We start from the raw sequence: 16008 nt of genomic DNA, 5'->3' as shown, positions 1-16008 counted from the left end.
CTGTTCTTCCTCCTCCTCCTCCTCCTTATTGTCACCCAATCTACGTTGGGATGAGATGAGGCTGGGCTGTGTGTAATCACCCTGTATGGTTCCTTGCTCCATCTCATCGTGCTCCTTCTGCAATGCATCATCTTTGATTGTGAGCAGAGAGCGTTTCAGAAGACAGGGAAGCAGGATGGTGATGCTAATTATGGCATCATCGCTGCTCACCATCTTGGTGGAGTCCTCAAAATTTTGGAGGATGGCACATATGTCTGACATCCATGTCCACTGCTGAGGTCTTATGTGTGGAGTCTGAACTGAATACCGACGGCCTTGTTGATGCTGGTACTCAACAACTGCCCTCTTCTGCTCACAAATCCTTCCCAACATCTGCAGTGTAGAGTTTCAACCCGTGGGGACATCACACACCAGTCTGTGAGCCAGAAGCTGCAAATGCTGCTGAAACACGGCAAGGGCGGTGGAAGCTATAGGTGACTTTCTAAAATGGGCACACAGGCGGCGTACTTTAACAAGCAGATCTGGCAGCTCCGTGTAGCATTTGAGAAACTTCTGAACCAGGAGGTTAAGCACATGGGCCAGGCATGGTACATGTGTGAGCTCGCCTCGCCTCATAGCCGCCACCATGTTCCGTCCATTGTCACACACGACCATGCCTGGCTGTAGGTTCAGCAGTGTAAGCCACAGATCTGCCTGCTTTCAGAGCTGTCCACAACTCTTCAGTATTGTGCAGTTTGTCACCTAAGCATATTAGCTTCAGCACAGCCTATTGTCGCCTGGCCGAGGCAGTGCTGCAGTGCTTCCAGCTTCTGACTGTTGTGGTCATTTCGGAGATGGAGGCTGAAGAGGAGGAAGAGACTGTGGAGGATGAGGTGCAGGAGCTGTAGACTGTGGGGGCAACCCTGATTGACGTTGGGCCTGCAATCCTTGGCATCGGGAGGACGTGTTCCGTTCCAAGGTCCGACTGGGTCCCGGCTTCCACTATGTTAACCCAGTGTGCCGTCAGCGAGATGTACCGTCCCTGCCCACAAGCACTTGTCCACGTGTCCGTGGTTAGGTGGACTTTCCCGGTAACTGCGTTGTTGAGGGCATGGCTAATGTTTTGGGACATGTGCTTGTGTAATACGGGGACGGCATACCGGGAGAAATAGTGGCGGCTGGGGACTGAGTACCGAGGGACGGCCGCCGTCATCAGGTTGTGGAATGCTTCCATCTCCACGAGCCTAAAAGGCAACATTTCGAGCGCAAGAGGTTGCGAAATGTGGGAATTTAGTAGTGTGACCTGTGGGGCGTTGGCTGCATATTTGCGCTTGCGTTCCAAGGACTGGGGTATGGACAACTGAACCCTGCGCTGGGACAAGGACGTGGATGTGCTTCCTGATGCCGCTACTTGAGAGTGTGCAATGACAGGTGCAGGGCAGGAGGCATCTTCGCATGCACCATGGACAGGGGATTGGCTTGCATGCACAACAGTGGAAGAAGCAGTGGTGCCACCCGCGGACACTGTTCCTGGACCCTGTGGTTCGGCCCACAAAGTCGGATGCTTTACTGCCATGTGCCTGATCATGCTGGTGGTGGTCAGGCTGGTAGTTTTGCCACCCCTGCTGATGCTGGCCTAGCAGGTGGTGCAAATGGCCTTTTTGGGGTTATCGGCAGAGTCTTTAAAAAACAACCAGACTCGGGAAGACCTAACAGTTGTACTGGCAACTTCCTTCTTGCTGGTGTTACGGGGAACGGTTGCCTGCCTTCTGTCTGCGGCCACCACACTGCTTCTTCCTGTCTGTTAGGGTGCTCTCCCTCCCCCTGTGTGCTCGCTGTCCTCGCTCTGCATGTCTTCCTGCCAGGTTGGGTCAGTTGCTATATCATCCACCACCTCGTCTTCCACTTCCGGACCCTGGTTCTCCTCTTGACTTTCTGGCAATTGTGTCTCATCACCGTCCACCTCTTGTGACACTTTCCCACCGTCGCCTTTGTGTGACCGTGGCTGTTCAAATATTTGGGCATCGCTACATGCAATCTCCTCTTGCCCCGCTTCAAGTGCATCGGGCGAGAGGCCCGAATCTATAAATGGAAAAGTGAACAGCTCTTCGGAGTGTCCAAGTGTGGGATTAGTTGTCTCTGGGCACTCGGCATGGTGGAAGGAAGGAGGTTCAGGGTAAGGAATAAGCGGTCCAGACTCACGGCTACTGAGACTTGACCGTGTGGAAAACAGGGTGGTGGTGGTGGCTAACTGACTGGAAGCATTATCTGCTATCCAACCAATAACCTTTTCACACTGTTCTGTGTTCAGTAGTGGTGTTCTGCGGTCCTCTACTAATTGGGACAGGAAGGTCGAGCAAGAAGATGTGGGTGTTTGTTGTGGCACAATTTCAGCTTACCCACGGTCTCGGCCTCTGCGTGCACCATTCCCCGTCCCTTGCCACATGCCTTGCCCATTTTAAAAATGGAGGACAATATCTTCCATGCTCACTACAAATGGCTGAATTTGGAGCGAACTTATATGTGATCCGTATGACGGCAAACCACAGTTTTAAATAGCTGGCCTGTAGGTAACCAGCAAACTGGTGTCAATAGCTTCACTGACACACTGAAACAAATTTTTAATGGAGGCCAGCAATGGCAGTATTTTCAGCGCAATTATATGTGATTTGTGTGACGGACAAACTACAGTTTTAAATAGCTGGATTTTTAGCGCTGTAATATGGAAAGGACCTGGCTGTATTCTGCAGTGCCAACAAGCAAATGGCACAGAAAAATGGTGTTCTCTGGATTGCTTTTTAAGTAAATAATGAGGCTTAAGATCCCCAAAAAAATGATTCCTGGCCCCTGAGACCTGGGCCTATGTCTAGAAATATCTAACAGCAGCAGCAGACAAAACTGGAATGGAGCCTCTTGTGCTATATGCACTGCAGTCTGCTATATACCCTGCCTGCCTATATACACTGCCTGCCTGATATCTCTGTAGATGGATTAGTCCTCAGAAGGACTGTTTGTTGAGATGGATATGTATCTCTAATATAGTTTGGTATACCTACACTAAGTAGAAACAAGCAAATCTCTCCCTAGCTCAGCAGCACCTCTCCATACATCGTCTCATTCCAGAGTGACTGTGACTTGCACGGCGGCGCCAGGTCTGATATAGACCTGATGATGCTATGTGGCCAGCCAATCACTGTAATGCCACAACCAACATGGCTGCGGCATTACAGTGAGTGGCAGACAATCCCTGCATATTCATTGGCTCTGTATAGAGCGCCAAACATGCAGGGAGGGGACCCGAGCAACCCCGGAAATACTCGGCGAGCACCGAGCAGTGAGAGGCTCGGGCGAGCACCGAGCATGCTTGCTCATCACTACTCCTGACATGTCAGGGCAGAGGGCGCACTGACGTCACTACACTGCGGTGACAGTGCAGAGTGTGGCAAGACGCTGAGGAGTCCTGACTTCCCGCCAGTGAGGAGGGGTGAGTATTTGATTTTTTAATATATATATATACACACACACTGCTCAAAAAAATAAAGGGAACACTCAAATAACACAACCTAGATCTGAATGAATGAAATATTCTCATTGAATACTTTGTTCTGTACCAAGTTGAATGTGCTGACAACAAAATCACACAAAAATCAAATTTATTAACCAATGGAGGACTGGATTTGGAGTCACCCCCAAAATTACAGTGGAAAAACACACTACAGGCTGATCCAACTTTGATGTAATGTCCTCAAAACAAGTCAAAATGAGGCTCAGTATTGTGTGTGGCCTCCACGTGCCTGTATGACCTCCCTACAACGACTGGGCATGCTCCTGATGAGGTTGCGGATGGTCTCCTGTGGGATCTCCTCCCAGACCTGGACTAAAGCATCCGCCAACTCCTGGACAGTGTGTGGTGCAACGTGACATTGGTGGATGGAGTGAGACATGATGTCCCAGATGTGCTCAATTGGATTCAGGTCTGGGGAACGTGCGGGCCAGTCCATAGCTTCAATGCCTTCATCTTGCAGGAACTGCTGACACACTCCAGCCACGAGGTCTGGCATTGTCCTGCATTAGGAGGAACCCAGGGCCAACCGCACCAGCCCTCCAAAGAAATGCCACCCCACACCATTACTGACCCACTGCCAAACCGGTCATGCAGGTTGTTGCAGGCAGCAGATCGCTCTCCACGGTGTCTCAAGACTCTGTCACGTCTGTCACATGTGCTCAGTGTGAACCTGCTTTCATCTTTGAAGAGCACAGGGCGCCAGTGACGACTTTGCCCATCCTGGTGTTCTGTGGCAAATGCCAAGCGTCCTGCACGGTGTTGGGCTGTGAGCACAACCCCCATCTGTGGACTTCGGGCCCTCATACCACCCTCATGGAGTCGGTTTCTAACCGTTTGTGCAGACACATGCACATTTGTGGCCTGCTGGAGGTCATTTGGCAGGGCTCTGGTAGTGCTCCTCCTGTTCCTCCTTGCACAAATGTGGAGGTAGCGGTCCTGCTGCTGGGTTGATGCCCTCCTACGGCCCCCTCCACGTCTCCTGGTGTACTGGCCTGTCTCCTGGTAGCGCCTCCAGCCTCTGGACACTACGCTGACAGACACAGCAAATCTTCTTGCCACAGCTCGCATTGATGTGCCATCCTGGATGAGCTCCACTAACTTCTGTGGGTTGTAGAGTCCGTCTCATGCTACCACGAGTGTGAAAGCACAACCAACATTCAAAAGTGACCAAAACATCAGCCAGAAAGCATTGGTACTGAGATGTGGTCTGTGGTCCCCACCTGCAGAAACACTCCTTTATTGAGGGTGTCTTGATAATTGCCAATAATTTCCATCTATTGTCTATTCCATTTGCACAACAGCATGTGAAATTGATTGTCAATCAGTGTTGCTTCCTAAGTGGACAGTTTGATTTCACAGAAGTTTGATTTACTTGGAGTTATATTCTGTTGTTTAAGTGTTCCCTTTATTTTTTTGAGCAGTATATGGGGCCCATACTGTATGTGGCTATATATGGGGCCTATACTGAATGGAGCAATATATGGGGCCTGTACTGTATGGAGCTATATACATGGGGACCTTACTGTATAGAGCTATATATGGGACCCATACTGTATGGAGCAATATATGGGGCCCATTATTCTGTATAGAGCATTATATGGTGTACATTATTCTGTATGGAGCATTATATGGGGTCCATTATTCTGTATGGAGCATTATATGGGGCCCATTATTCTTTAGGAAGCATTACATGGGGCCCATTATTCTGTATGGAGAATTATATGGGACCCATTATTCTGTATGGAGAATTATTTGGGGCCCATTATTCTGTATGGAGCATTATATGGGGCCCATTATTCTCTATGGAGCATTGTTAGTGAAATCTGTGGCTTTGGCCCACTGAGACTCCTTCGCACGGGGCCCTCGAAAACCTGCAGCCAGCCCTAGGAGAAAGAAAAGGTAAACGAGTGTTTATTGAGGGCGTGGCCAAAATTTGCCACATGAAGTGACCCTCTTTCTCTTCTTCAAAAATTGAGAGATATGCACACGGCTCCGCTCCGTACACCTCGCACACGCGCGGCTCCGCTCCGTACAACCCGCACACGCGCGGCTCCGCTCCGTACAACCCGCACACGCGCGGCTCCGCTACATCCACACTGTAAACCCCTCCTGACCCCACACATAACCTTCCCCTCATCCAGCACCATGACAACCAGCACAGCAGAGTCCTGCATCCACTGAGGCCCCTGATCATGTGACCCCTGACCCCTCCCCTCCTGTGACCTCATCACAGGTCCTGTGCACACAGAACAGCCATATATGTGGTAGCGGCTCTGCAGGTGGAGGTATGTGGAGATTCCCCATTACTGGGCGCAGGGGGCATTAACCCCTCCATTCCCGGAGATAGTGCCCCCTTCCCCCAGTTCTGCCATGTGTATATGTACAGTAATATAACGCTGGACGTGCTCATGTATACAGGGGGCATTAACCCCTCCATTCCCGGAGAGAGTGGCCCCTTCCCCCCAGTTCTGCCATGTGTATATGTACAGTAATATAATGCTGAATGTGCTCATGTATACAGGGGACATTAACCCCTCCATTCCTGGAGATAGTGCCCCCTTCCCCTAGTTCTGCCATGTGTATATGTACAGTAATATAACGCTGGATGTGCTCATGTATACAGGGGGCATTAACCCCTCCATTCCCGGAGATAGTGCCCCCTTCCCCCAGTTCTGCCATGTGTATATGTACAGTAATATAACGCTGGATGTGCTCATGTATACAGGGGACATTAACCCCTCCATTCCTGGAGATAGTGCCCCCTTCTCCCAGTTCTGCAATGTGTATATGTACAGTAATATAACTCTGGATGTGCTCATGTATGCAGGGGACATTAACCCCTCCATTCTCGGAGATAGTGCCCCCTCCCCCCAGTTCTGCCATGTGTATATGTACAGTAATATAACGCTGGATGTGCTCATGTATACAGGAGGCATTAACCCCTCCATTCCCGGAGATAGTGCCCCCTTCCCCCAGTTCTGCCATGTGTATATGTACAGTAATATAACGATGGACGTGCTCATGTATACAGGGGGCATTAACCCCTCCATTCCCAGAGATAGTGCCCCCTTCCCCCAGTTCTGCCATGTGTATATGTACAGTAATATAACGATGGATGTGCTCATGTATACAGGGGGCATTAACCCCTCCATTCCTGGAGATAGTGCCCCCTCCCCTAGTTCTGCCATGTGTATATGTACAGTAATATAACGCTGGATGTGCTCATGTATACAGGGGACATTAACCCCTCCATTCCCGGAGATAGTGCCCCCTTCCCCCAGTTCTGGCATGTGTATATGTACAGTAATATATACCCTGGATGTGCTCATGTATACAGGGGGCATTAACCCCTCCATTCCTGGAGATAGTGCCCCCTTCCCCCAGTTCTGACATGTGTATATGTACAGTAATATAGCGCTGGATGTGCTCATGTATACAGGGGGCATTAACCCCTCCATTCCCGGAGATAGTGCCCCCTCCCCCAGTTCTGCCATGTGTATATGTACAGTAATATAACGCTGGATGTGCTCATGTATACAAGGGACATTAACCCCTCCATTCCCGGAGATAGTGCCCCCTTACCCCAGTTCTGCCATGTGTATATGTACAGTAATATAACGCTGTATGTGCTCATGTATACAGGGGACATTAACCCCTCCATTCCTGGAGATAGTGTCCCCTTCCCCCAGTTCTGCCATGTGTATATGTACAGTAATATAACGCTGGATGTGCTCATGTATACAGGGGGCATTAACCCCTCCATTCCCGGAGATAGTGCCCCCTTCTCCCAGTTCTGCCATGTGTATATGTACAGTAATATAACGCTGGATGTGCTCATGTGTTCAGGGGGCATTAACCCCTCCATTCCCGGAGATAATGCCCCCTTCCCCCAGTTCTGCCATGTGTATATGTACAGTAATATAATGCTGGATGTGATCATGTATACAGCGGACATTAACTCCTTCATTCCCTGAGATAGTGCCCCCTCCCCTAGTTCTGCCATGTGTATATGTACAGTAATATAACGCTGGATGTGCTCATGTATACAGGGGACATTAACCCCTCCATTCCCGGAGATAGTGCCCCCTTCCCCCAGTTCTGCCATGTGTATATGTACAGTAATATAACGCTGGACGTGCTCATGTATACAGGGGGCATTAACCCCTCCATTCCCAGAGATAGTGCCCCCTTCCCCCAGTTCTGCCATGTGTATATGTACAGTAATATAAAGATGGATGTGCTCATGTATACAGGGGACATTAACCCCTCCATTCCCAAAAATAGTGCCCCCTTCCCCCAGTTCTGCCATGTGTATATGTACAGTAATATAACGCTGGATGTGCTCATGTATACAGGGGGCATTAACCCCTCCATTCCCGGAGATAGTGCCCCCTTCTCCCAGTTCTGCCATGTGTATATGTACAGTAATATAACGCTGGATGTGCACATGTGTTCAGGGGGCATTAACCCCTCCATTCCCGGAGATAATGCCCCCTTCCCCCAGTTCTGCCATGTGTATATGTACAGCAATATAATGCTGGATGTGCTCATGTATACAGGGGGCATTAACCCCTCCATTCCCAGAGATAGTGCCCCCTTCCCCCAGTTCTGCCATGTGTATATGTACAGTAATATAACGATGGATGTGCTCATGTATACAGGGGGCATTAACCCCTCCATTCCCGGAGATATTGCCCCCTCCCCTAGTTCTGCCATGTGTATATGTACAGTAATATAACGCTGGATGTGCTCATGTATACAGGGGACATTAACCCCTCCATTCCCGGAGATAGTGCCCCCTTCCCCCAGTTCTGCCATGTGTATATGTACAGTAATATAACGCTGGATGTGCTCATGTGTACAGGGGGCATTAACCCCTCCATTCCTGGAGATAGTGCCCCCTTCCCCCAGTTCTGCCATGTGTATATGTACAGTAATATAACGCTGGATGTGCTCATGTATACAAGGGACATTAACCCCTCCATTCCCGGAGATAGTGCCCCCTTCCCCCAGTTCTGCCATGTGTATATGTACAGTAATATAACGCTGGATGTGCTCATGTATACAGGAGGCATTAACCCCTCCATTCCCGGAGATAGTGCCCCCTTCCCCCGTTTCTGCCATGTGTATATGTACAGTAATATAATGCTGAATGTGCTCATGTATACAGGGGACATTAACCCCTCCATTCCCGAAGATAGTGCCCCCTTCCCCCAGTTCTGCCATGTGTATATGTACAGTAATATAACGCTGGATGTGCTCATGTGTACAGGGGGCATTAACCCCTCCATTCCCGGAGATAGTGGCCCCTTCCCCCAGTTCTGCCATGTGTATATGTACAGTAATATAACGCTGGATGTGCTCATGTATACAGGGGACATTAACCCCTCCATTCCCAAAAATAGTGCCCCTTTCCCCCAGTTCTGCCATGTGTATATGTACAGTAATATAACTCTGGATGTGCTCATGTATACAGGGTTCATTAACCCCTCCATTCCCAGATATAGTGCCCCCTTCCCCCAGTTCTGCCATGTGTATATGTACAGTAATATAACTCTGGATATGCTCATGTATACAGGGGGCATTAACCCCTCCACTCCCGGAGATAGTGGCCCCTTCCCCCAGTTCTGCCATGTGTATATGTACAGTAATATAACGCTGGATGTGCTCATGTATACAGGGGACATTAACCCCTCCATTCCCGGAGATAGTGCCCCCTTCCCCCAGTTCTGCCATGTGTATATGTACAGTAATATAACGCTGTATGTGCTCATGTATACAGGGGACATTAACCCCTCCATTCCTGGAGATAATATCCCCTTCCCCCAGTTCTGCCATGTGTATATGTACAGTAATATAACGCTGGATGTGCTCATGTATACAGGGGACATTAACCCCTCCATTCCCAAAAATAGTGCCCCTTTCCCCCCAGTTCTGCCATGTGTATATGTACTGTAATATAACGCTGGATGTGCTCATGTATACAGGGGACATTAACCCCTCCATTCCCAAAAATAGTGCCCCCTTCCCCCAGTTCTGCCATGTGTATATGTACAGTAATATAACGCTGGATGTGCTCATGTGTATAGGGGGTATTAACCCCTCCATTCCTGGAGATAATATCCCCTTCCCCCAGTTCTGCCATGTGTATATGTACAGTAATATAACGCTGGATGTGCTCATGTATACAGGGGACATTAACCCCTCCATTCCCGGAGATAGTGCCCCATTCCCTCAGTTCTGCCATGTGTATATGTACAGTAATATAACGCTGGATGTGCTCATGTATACAGGGGACTTTAACCCCTCCATTCCCGGAGATAGTGCCCCATCCCCCCAGTTCTGTCATGTCTATATGTACAGTCATATAACGCTGGATGTGCTCATGTATACAGGGGACATTAACCCCTCCATTCCCGGAGATAGTGCCCCCTTCCCCCAGTTCTGCCATGTGTATATGTACAGTAATATAACGATGAATGTGCTCATGTATACAGGGGACCTTAACCCCTCCATTCCTGGAGAAAGTGCCCCCTTCCCCCAGTTCTGCCATGTGTATATGTACAGTAATATAACGCTGGATGTGCTCATGTATACAGGGGACATTAACCCCTCCATTCCCAAAAATAGTACCCCTTTCCCCCAGTTCTGCCATGTGTATATGTACTGTAATATAACGCTGGATGTGCTCATGTATACAGGGGACATTAACCCCTCCATTCCCAAAAATAGTGCCCCCTTCCCCCAGTTATGCCATGTGTATATGTACAGTAATATAACGCTGGATGTGCTCATGTGTTCAGGGGGCATTAACCCCTCCATTCCCGGAGATAATGCCCCCTTCCCCCAGTTTTGCCATGTGTATATGTACAGTAATATAATGCTGAATGTGCTCATGTATACAGGGGACATTAACCCCTCCATTCCCAGAGATAGTGCCCCCTTCCCCCAGTTCTGCCATGTGTATATGTACAGTAATATAACGCTGGATGTGCTCATGTATACAGGGGGAATTAACCCCTCCATTCCCAGAGATAGTGCCCGCTTCCCCCAGTTCTGCCATGTGTATATGTACAGTAATATAACGCTGGATGTGCTCATGTATACAGGGGGCATTAACCCCTCCATTCCCGGAGATAGTGCCCCCTTCCCCCGTTTCTGCCATGTGTATATGTACAATAATATAATGCTGAATGTGCTCATGTATACAGGGGACATTAACCCCTCCATTCCCAGAGATAGTGCCCCCTTCCCCCAGTTCTGCCATGTGTATATGTACAGTAATATAACGATGAATGTGCTCATGTATACAGGGGACCTTAACCCCTCCATTCCTGGAGAAAGTGCCCTCTTCCCCCAGTTCTGCCATGTGTATATGTACTGTAATATAACGCTGGATGTGCTCATGTATACAGGGGACATTAACCCCTCCATTCCCGGAGATAGTGCCCCCTTCTCCCAGTTCTGCCATGTGTATATGTTCAGTAATATAACGCTGGATGTGCTCATGTGTTCAGGGGGCATTAACCACTCCATTCCCGGAGATAATGCCCCCTTCCCCCAGTTCTGCCATGTGTATATGTACAGTAATATAACGCTGGATGTGTTCATGTATACAGGGGACATTAACCCTTCCATTCCTGGAGATAGTGCCCCCTTCCCCCACTTCTGCCATGTGTATATGTACAGTAATATAACGCTGGATGTGCTCATGTATACAGGGGGCATTAACCCCTCCATTCCCGGAGATAGTGCCCCCTCCCCCAGTTCTGCCATGTGTATATGTACAGTAATATAATGCTGGATGTGCTCATATATACAGGGGGCATTAACCCCTCCATTCCCGGAGAGAGTGGCCCCTTCCCCCCAGTTCTGCCATGTGTATATGTACAGTAATATAACGCTGGATGTGCTCATGTATACAAGGGACATTAACCCCTCCATTCCCGGAGATAGTGCCCCCTTCCCCCAGTTCTGCCATGTGTATATGTACAGTAATATAACTCTGGATGTGCTCATGTATACAGGAGGCATTAACCCCTCCATTCCCGGAGATAGTGCCCCCTTCCCCCGTTTCTGCCATGTGTATATGTACAGTAATATAATGCTGAATGTGCTCATGTATACAGGGGACATTAACCCCTCCATTCCCGGAGATAGTGCCCCCTTCCCCCAGTTCTGCCATGTGTATATGTACAGTAATATAACGCTGGATGTGCTCATGTGTACAGGGGGCATTAACCCCTCCATTCCCGGAGATAGTGGCCCCTTCCCCCAGTTCTGCCATGTGTATATGTACAGTAATATAACGCTGGATGTGCTCATGTATACAGGGGACATTAACCCCTCCATTCCCGGAGATAGTGCCCCCTTCCCCCAGTTCTGCCATGTGTATATGTACAGTAATATAACGCTGTATGTGCTCATGTATACAGGGGACATTAACCCCTCCATTCCTGGAGATAGTGCCCCCTCCCCCAGTTCTGCCATGTGTATATGTACTGTAATATAACGCTGGATGTGCTCATGTATACAGGGGACATTAACCCCTCCATTCCCAAAAATAGTGCCCCCTTCCCCCAGTTCTGCCATGTGTATATGTACAGTAATATAACGCTGGATGTGCTCATGTATACAGGGGACATTAACCCCTCCATTCCCGGAGATAGTGCCCCCTTCTCCCAGTTCTGCCATGTGTATATGTACAGTAATATAACGCTGGATGTGCTCATGTGTTCAGGGGGCATTAACCCCTCCATTCCTGGAGATAATGCCCCCTTCCCCCAGTTCTGCCATGTGTATATGTACAGTAATATAACGCTGGATGTGTTCATGTATACAGGGGACATTAACCCTTCCATTCCTGGAGATTGTGCCCCCTCCCCCAGTTCTGCCATGTGTATATGTACAGTAATATAATGCTGGATGTGATCATGTATACAGCGGACATTAACTCCTTCATTCCCTGAGATAGTGCCCTCTCCCCTAGTTCTGCCATGTGTATATTGTAAGGCAGCGCTCGTCATCATACTGGGGGTAACTTGCTTCGCTGCGTCAATCAATGCACACGTGCAATGTCTTTACGTTTTTCACACAGTGTTGCAGTTTATTATGGCACTTCATAAACCGCTGTTCACACACAGTTCATCTTAGACCGCCACCGGCAGGTTTACACACATAAACAATTCATGAGCCAAGTGGCACACCGGCCCACTTGCTCCAGGGTACAGCTTACGGCAAGGTAATAAAGTAGCAATGTTCATATCACAATGTCCATATAGCACCGGGTATTACCTTTGCCGGGTATAGCTGTCTCAGTCCGTTACTCTGCCACCACTGTGGCTCTGCGGATTCCCAGGTAGGGGTCTCCAGCCGTCGTTCCCTCAAAGGCCACTGACATCCACACAGGATCCAGGCTCTGCCTTCCAGGACTCTTACTCAAGCCGGCTCTCCCTCAAAGGCCACTGACATCCACACAGGATCCAGGCTCGACCTTTCAGGTACCAGGCTTCACTTCAAAGCCGCTGCCTTCCAAGGCCACTAGCATCCGCACAGGATCTAGTCTTTGCCTTCAGGCTACCAGGCTTCACGGTATCACGGTATCCCCCACACATGGAGAACAGGTCTCACGCCTCTCACACCGAACACACCTGTCTCAAATTAAGCAGGTTTATATATGCTGTGCACAGACAGCCTCATACTGACAGGACCTTGCTGATGTCACAGTCATGTGATCAGTCAGCTGTGTGTATAGGTCCTGTGTGCTGTCCCAGTCATGTATACAGAGCTTTACTGTGCATGCAGGACCTGGGTGATGTCACAGTCATGTGACCAGTCAGATAAAGGGGAAGGTACATGGTCCAGTAAGCACATCCTGGACCATTTACAGTAATGCTAGCAACCTGCTGCATTACAATATGTACAGTAATATAACGCTGGATGTGCTCATGTATACAGGGGACATTAACCCCTCCATTCCTGGAGATAGTGCCCCCTTCCCCCAGATCTGCCATGTATATATGTACAGTAATATGTGCTCATGTATACAGGGGACATTAACCCCTCCATTCCCGGAGATAGTGCCCCCTTCCCCCAGTTCTGCCATGTATATATGTACAGTAATATAACGCTGGATGTGCTCATGTATACAGGGGACATTAACCCCTCCATTCCCGGAGATAGTGCCCCCCTTCCCCCAGTTCTGCCATGTGTATATGTACAGTAATATAACGCTGGATGTGCTCATGTATACAGGGGGCATTAACCCCTCCATTCCCGGAGATAGTGCCCCCTTCCCCCAGTTCTGCCATGTGTATATGTACAGTAATATAACGATGGATGTGCTCATGTATACAGGGGGCATTAACCCCTCCATTCCCGGAGATAGTGCCCCCCTTCCCCAGTTCTGCCATGTGTATATGTATAGTAATATAACGCTGGATGTGCTCATGTATACAGGGGGCATTAACCCCTCCATTCCCGGAGATAGTGCCCCCCTTCCCCAGTTCTGCCATGTGTATATGTACAGTAATATAACTCTGGATGTGCTCATGTATACAGGGGGCATTAACCCCTCCATTCCCAGATATAGTGCCCCCTCCCCCAGTTCTGCCATGTGTATATGTACAGTAATATAACTCTGGATGTGCTCATGTATACAGGGGGCATTAACCCCTCCATTCCCAGATATAGTGCCCCCTCCCCCAGTTCTGCCATGTGTATATGTACTGTAATATAACGCTGGATGTGCTCATGTATACAGGGGGCATTAACCCCTCCATTCCCGGAGATAGTGCCCCCTCCCCCAGTTCTGCCATGTGTATATGTACAGTAATATAACGCTGGATGTGCTCATGTATACAGGGGACATTAACCCCTCCATTCCCGGAGATAGCGCCCCCTTCCCCCAGTTCTGCCATGTGTATATGTACAGTAATATAACGATGGATGTGCTCATGTATACAGGGGACATTAACCCCTCCATTCCTGGAGATAGTGCCCCCCTTCCCCAGTTCTGCCATGTGTATATGTATAGTAATATAACGCTGGATGTGCTCATGTATACAGGGGGCATTAACCCCTCCATTCCCGGAGATAGTGCCCCCTCCCCCAGTTCTGCCATGTGTATATGTACAGTAATATAACTCTGGATGTGCTCATGTATACAGGGGGCATTAACCCCTACATTCCCGGAGATAGTGCCCCCCTTCGCCCAGTTCTGCCATGTGTATATGTACAGTAATATAACGCTGGATGTGCTCATGTATACAGGGGACTTTAACCCCTCCATTCCCGGAGATAGTGCCCCCTCTCCCAGTTCTGCCATGTGTATATGTACAGTAATATAACTCTGGATGTGCTCATGTATACAGGGTTCATTAACCCCTCCATTCCCAGATATAGTGCCCCCTTCCCCCAGTTCTGCCATGTGTATATGTACAGTAATATAACTCTGGATATGCTCATGTATACAGGGGGCATTAACCCCTCCACTCCCGGAGATAGTGCCCCATCCCCCCAGTTCTGTCATGTGTATATGTACAGTCATATAACGCTGGATGTGCTCATGTATACAGGGGACATTAACCCCTCCATTCCCGGAGATAGTGCCCCCTTCCCCCAGTTCTGCCATGTGTATATGTACAGTAATATAACGCTGGATGTGCTCATGTATACAGGAGGCATTAACCCCTCCATTCCCGGAGATAGTGCCCCCTTCCCCCGTTTCTGCCATGTGTATATGTACAGTAATATAATGCTGAATGTGCTCATGTATACAGGGGACATTAACCCCTCCATTCCCAGAGATAGTGCCCCCTTCCCCCAGTTCTGCCATGTGTATATGTACAGTAATATAACGCTGGATGTGCTCATGTGTACAGGGGGCATTAACCCCTCCATTCCCGGAGATAGTGCCCCCTTCCCCCAGTTCTGCCATGTGTATATGTACAGTAATATAACGCTGTATGTGCTCATGTATACAGGGGACATTAACCCCTCCATTCCTGGAGATAGTGTCCCCTTCCCCCAGTTCTGCCATGTGTATATGTACAGTAATATAACGCTGGATGTGCTCATGTATACAGGGGGAATTAACCCCTCCATTCCCAGAGATAGTGCCCGCTTCCCCCAGTTCTGCCATGTGTATATGTACAGTAATATAACGATGAATGTGCTCATGTATACAGGGGACCTTAACCCCTCCATTCCTGGAGAAAGTGCCCCCTTCCCCCAGTTCTGCCATGTGTATATGTACAGTAATATAACGCTGGATGTGCTCATGTATACAGGGGACATTAACCCCTCCATTCCCAAAAATAGTACCCCTTTCCCCCAGTTCTGCCATGTGTATATGTACTGTAATATAACGCTGGATGTGCTCATGTATACAGGGGACATTAACCCCTCCATTCCCAAAAATAGTGCCCCCTTCCCCCAGTTCTGCCATGTGTATATGTACAGTA

The 16008-nt window shown here is 49.0% G+C and overlaps 1 protein-coding gene across 1 annotated transcript in view; it reads left to right on the top strand.

Moving 5' to 3' along the window:
* Positions 1–5766: 5766 nt before the first annotated feature.
* LOC141270650 (uncharacterized) overlaps positions 5767–16008 on the top strand; it is a 63423-nt gene continuing 53181 nt past the window's right edge. Inside the window, exon 1 of the mRNA XM_073680737.1 lies at positions 5767–5829. The gene's annotated coding sequence lies outside the window, so the exon portion shown is untranslated. The remainder of the gene's footprint in view (positions 5830–16008) is intronic.

This window comes from Phyllobates terribilis, unplaced genomic scaffold (genome assembly GCF_046119375.1).
Source record: "Phyllobates terribilis strain yellow unplaced genomic scaffold, ASM4611937v1 Scaffold_5__5_contigs__length_657084704, whole genome shotgun sequence".
In the NCBI taxonomy this organism is placed as follows: domain Eukaryota; kingdom Metazoa; phylum Chordata; class Amphibia; order Anura; family Dendrobatidae; genus Phyllobates; species Phyllobates terribilis.
This window is presented reverse-complemented; position numbering and strand designations above follow the sequence as displayed.